This window comes from Colobus angolensis, unplaced genomic scaffold, assembly GCF_000951035.1.
Source record: "Colobus angolensis palliatus isolate OR3802 unplaced genomic scaffold, Cang.pa_1.0 Scaffold43, whole genome shotgun sequence".
Taxonomy (NCBI): Eukaryota; Metazoa; Chordata; class Mammalia; order Primates; family Cercopithecidae; genus Colobus; species Colobus angolensis.
The window spans coordinates 3552407-3557086 of NW_012117710.1; the positions used below are offsets into that span (position 1 = coordinate 3552407).

The 4680-nt window shown below is 49.5% G+C and overlaps 1 long non-coding RNA gene across 2 annotated transcripts in view; it reads right to left on the reverse strand.

Annotated features, from left to right (window-relative positions):
• The window catches only part of LOC105522448, a 38864-nt gene that overhangs the window by 14722 nt on the left and 19462 nt on the right, over positions 1-4680 (reverse strand). The window contains exon 1 of one of the 2 annotated variants that reach the window (XR_001003447.1): positions 3054-3478. This is a non-coding gene — a long non-coding RNA (uncharacterized LOC105522448). Of the gene's footprint in view, positions 1-3053; positions 3479-4680 lie in introns of those variants that run through there. The other variant, XR_001003448.1, reaches the window with a different exon arrangement.

The window sequence follows — 4680 nt, forward strand, 5'->3', positions numbered from 1 at the left end:
TTGCCAAACCCCCAAAACTGAAAGTGATCAACACTAGATCCAACTACTGAGCTACAGAAAATGAAGAGGACAGAAGGACCTGTCAGATGACACCATGGAGATGTCATCATCAAAATCCAGACTGTGGCCTGTAATCCCAGCTCTTTGGGAAGCCGAGGTGGGTGGATTGCTTGAGGCCAGGAGTTGGAGACCAGCCTGAGCAACATGGCAAAATTCCATCTGTACAAAAAATATAAAAATTATCCGTGTGTTGGCATATGCCTGCAGTCCCAATTACTCTGGAGGCTGAGGTGGGAGGATCACTTGAGCCCAAAAGGTTGAGGCTGCATTGATCCGTGACTGTGCTACTGCACTCCAGCCTGGGGCACAGGGCAAGACCCTGTCCCAATAATAATAATTATCGCAGACTGTGCAGGCTGTGGCTAGCTCTACAGGACAAATAACCCAATTTTTTCATTAAGTGAATTGTAAGGAGAAGAGGGAGAGGGTAATAGGTTAAAGAAGGCAAAGAGACCCCAACTGCCCATCACAACATATGGATCTGATTTAGACCCCAAAGCAGATTTTAAAATTATACAAGAAAAAATATCTATGAGACAAATTAGGGAACTTTGAACACTGCACATATGATTAAGGAATTATTGTGAATACCTTTAGCTGTGATACTGGTATCGTGCTTATGTTTTTGAGAGATGCATACTGAAATATTTACATATTAAGTGACAGAATGACTGAAATCTGCTTCAAAAGAATCGAGGGCTCATCGAAATTGGGTAGAGGAACAGATGAAATGAGATTGGCCCTGAATTGAAAATTATTAAGGCTGGGCATGGTGGCTCATGTTTGTAATCCCAGTACTTTGGGAGACCGAGACCGGAGGATCACCTGAGCCCAGGAGTTCCAGACCAGCCTGGGCAACATAGTGAGACCCTCTGCCTGTACTAAAAATTAAAACAAAATTAACCAGGTGTGATGGCTCGTGCCTGTTGTAGTCTCAGCTACTGGTGGGGCTGAGGCAAAAGGATCACTTGAATATGGAAGTCTAGGAGGTCAAGGCTGCAGTAAGCCCTGATCACACCACTGCACTCCAGCCAGGGGAAGAGAGCGAGACCCTGTCTCAAAAATAAAAAAAATGAAGAACTACATTTCCTTTCACACACACAGGCAGATGTGTTTCATGAATCCCAATACCTGGGACAGGGAGAGGCGGGATCTCTGCAGTGTGGGATGATTCTGGGCCTCTGAATGACACTGAGTGGTCTGGGTGGAACTCCGGAGATTTTCCATCTTCCAGAATGGAAGTCGGCATGCTTTCTGTAAAGGACCCAACAGTGAATAGGTCTTTTGGGCCTTATCATCTCGGTCACAGCTACTTAGATCTGCCCTGGTTGCCTGACAGGGACCAAAGACAATATATAAACAAATGGGTGTGTCCCTGTTCCCACGAAACTTTATTTACAAAAACAGGCAGCAGACTGCATTTGCCCTGAGGCTGCAGTTTGACCAGCCCTGTCCTGTTGCAGGACAACAGAACTTTCTGTGATGACGGAAATGTTATTTCTGTGCCATCCAATATGGGAGCCATTAGTCACATGCAGTTACTGAGCACTTTGGATGGGGTTAGTCGGACTGAGGAATTAGTTTTTAATTTTTATTTAGTTTAAATTAGCTTAACTTTAAAAAGTTACATGGAGTTCGTTGCTACCACGTTAGACAGCACAGTTCTAGAGAGCCCAGCTCAGCCATTAAAAAAGAGGAGAGGCTGGGTGCACTGGCTCACGCTTGTAATCTCTGAACTTTGAGAGGCTGAGGCAGGAGGATTGCTTGAGGACAGGAGTTTTAGATCAGCCTGGGCAACATAGCGAGACTCCGACTCTATAAACAAATTTAAAAATTGGCCAAGTGTAGTGGTGTGAGCCTGTAGTCCCAGCTACTCAGGAAGCTGAGGTAGGAGGACTGCTTGAGCCTAGGGGTTCCAGATCAGCCTGGGCAACACAGTGAGACCCTGTCTCTAGAAAAAGTACAAAAATTAGCCATGTGTGGTAGCATGCACCTGTAGTCCTAGCTACACCCCACCACAGCCCCCTGCCCAGCCCCATCTGCCCTCCCTGTGGCTGAGCCCGACTGAGAGTGCCCACCTCATCCTGCGAAGGGAGGTCATTGTCATCCTAGCTACTCTGGAGGGTGAGATGGGAGGATCACTTGAGCCTGAGAGGCGAAGGTTGCAGTGAGCCAAGATTGTGCCACTGCCACTGCCCAGTGAGCCTGGACAACAGAGTGAGACCATCTCAAAAAAAACCAAAAAACCAAAAAGAGTAAGAGGAGACACAGCTAAGGGGAAAGAAGTGATTTGTCTAAGACACGGTTCCAACCTTCGGGTTCACGCTTCTCTCCACACCACGGTATGAAGTTGCCTGAACTCCAGAACCACCGAGCAATGAGGCAGGAGACCTGGGCTCTGATCCTCAGGCTGGGACCCGGGGAAAGTCATTCACCTTTAGTGTTCTGCTGTGTCTCCGTTTGTATGAGGACCACACCCCAACCTCCTCACCCGTTCACCTGTGGGGGCTGCCAGGGGGATCAAGGAGACAACGTAGGCAGAGGCCCTTTGAAAACTTCAAAGAGCCCCAGGAGTTTCTGGATGTTCTGCATTAATTTATCTAATCCAAGGTAGGAAAGCGAAACGTGGGCTGCGAAAGACGAATGACGGGAGGGAGGTCAGGTGATTCATTGTTCGGCTGGAACTCTCGCGGGTTAAATCTCTCTTTCAGTGGATTTCCTGGGGAGAATTCAGGGCCGTGTTCCAGCTAACAAATTCATCCCTTTGCTTTGACTCTGAACCAGATTCTGGGATGGTATCAAAGCCAGCCTCCCAGGAGTCGCCTGAGAACTGTCTGGGCCCCGAGCTCTCCGACCCTCCTGCCTCCACTCTGCAGATGCTCCTGCTCCCATCTCCCCAGAGCGGACCCCACTGCAGACCCCTGCCCAGCCTCATCGGCCCTCCCTGCAGCTGAGCCCGATTGAGTGAAATCCTTCATTAAATCCGTGCCCACCTCGTCCTGTGGAGGGAGGTCATTCTCATCCTCATTCTCCTTTCCAGAGAAGGATGTAGGGGAAGGCAGGGAGGGCAAAGGCAGGGAGATATCCTCCTGTCCAGAATTGATTCCCCTTCTGAAAGAAAGAAAGAAAGGCAAAGATGTCCCAGAAGGGTACATTAAAATTCTAAACAAGACCCTCAGGCTGGGAGTCTTCTTCCCAAGGCCATGGTCAGGCCTGAGAGGTGTTCTCAAAGACCCGGAGTGAAATCCTTTTCCTAGACAAAGACGATTCCAAGTGGTAAGGGGAGTGAGGGGCCTTGCACAAGGCAAGTAACTAGGCCTGTGGGATCAAGTTCGTACCGTCTACCCTCCGTCAAACTCTGTGTTTGAAACGGTTCGTGTTTTTTAAAAGGATGGCACTCTGACTCCCTCCATTCCGCTCTGCCCCATGATGTAGTTTAGAAATCATGAGAACTCACAAAAAAAAAAAAACAACGACAAAAACCCCCAGCAAGATGTGCTGACAGACCTTGGTCTGCAAATGTTTTTGCCAGATGCTGAGCACCTAGACAGAATCCAGAGTAGCTTTTATAGGGATTTGATGTTTAACTCACCATGGCGAGGTCCCTGAACTCTCGCTGGAGAAAGAGGAAGTCGATGGAGTCGTTTGTAGGGAGAAAATTACAGCATGATGTTGGAGGGATCAGGGATCCTCCTTCAAGGGTTTAGGGGGCTCTGGGTGAGGGCCTGTCTGGACGGTTTCTTCCCTTGGCAACAGGAAGCCAGGATCACAGAGGGAAAGGGTCCAGCCCAGACTTGGAGCCGGCCCCTTCGGAGGAGCCCTAGGGGGTATCCGTTAAACACAAGCAGGTGAGCCTGTGTTACAGGACCTGATCCGGACCGCAAGAGGGGGTTCTTGGATCTCATGCAAGAAACAATTTTGGGCGAGTCCACGGAGTAAAGCGAAATCCACTTTATTAGGAAAGTAAAGGAATAAAAGAACGGCTACTCTGCAGACAGAGCAGCCCCGAGGGCTGCTGGTTGCCCGTTTTTATGGTTATTTCTTGATGAGATGCTAAACGAGGGGTGGATTATTCATGCCTCTCCCTTTTAGACCACATACGGGAACTTCCTGACGTTGCCATGGCATTTGTAAACTGTCACGGCGCTGGTGGGAGTGTAGCTGTGAGGATGACCAGAGGTCACTCTGGTGGCCGTGTTGGTTTTGGTGGGGTATTGCCGGCTTCTTTACTGCAACCTGTTTTATCAGCAAGGTCTTCAGCACCTGTATCTATTGCCGACCTCCTATCTCATCCTGTGACTTAGGATGCCTTGACCGTCTGGGAATGAAGCCCAGTAGGTCTCAGCCTCATTTTACCCAGCTCCCCTTCAAGATGGAGTTGCTCTGGTTCAAATGCCTCTGACATCGGGGTGGCGGGCTTGCCCTGCCTGGCTTCTTAACTTCCTGGCTCAGAACCCAAACCTGTTGCCTCTGGCTACCCTGCCAGTGGGATTGTGACAGCTGGGACAGGAAAGCCACTCAGCTTATAAACACCTGTGCCAGGGGGAGAAGCGGTGGGTAGACACAGGGCTTCCCCGCTTAGGCAGGAAAGGACTGGCTTCTCCACCCACCCCACCCCCA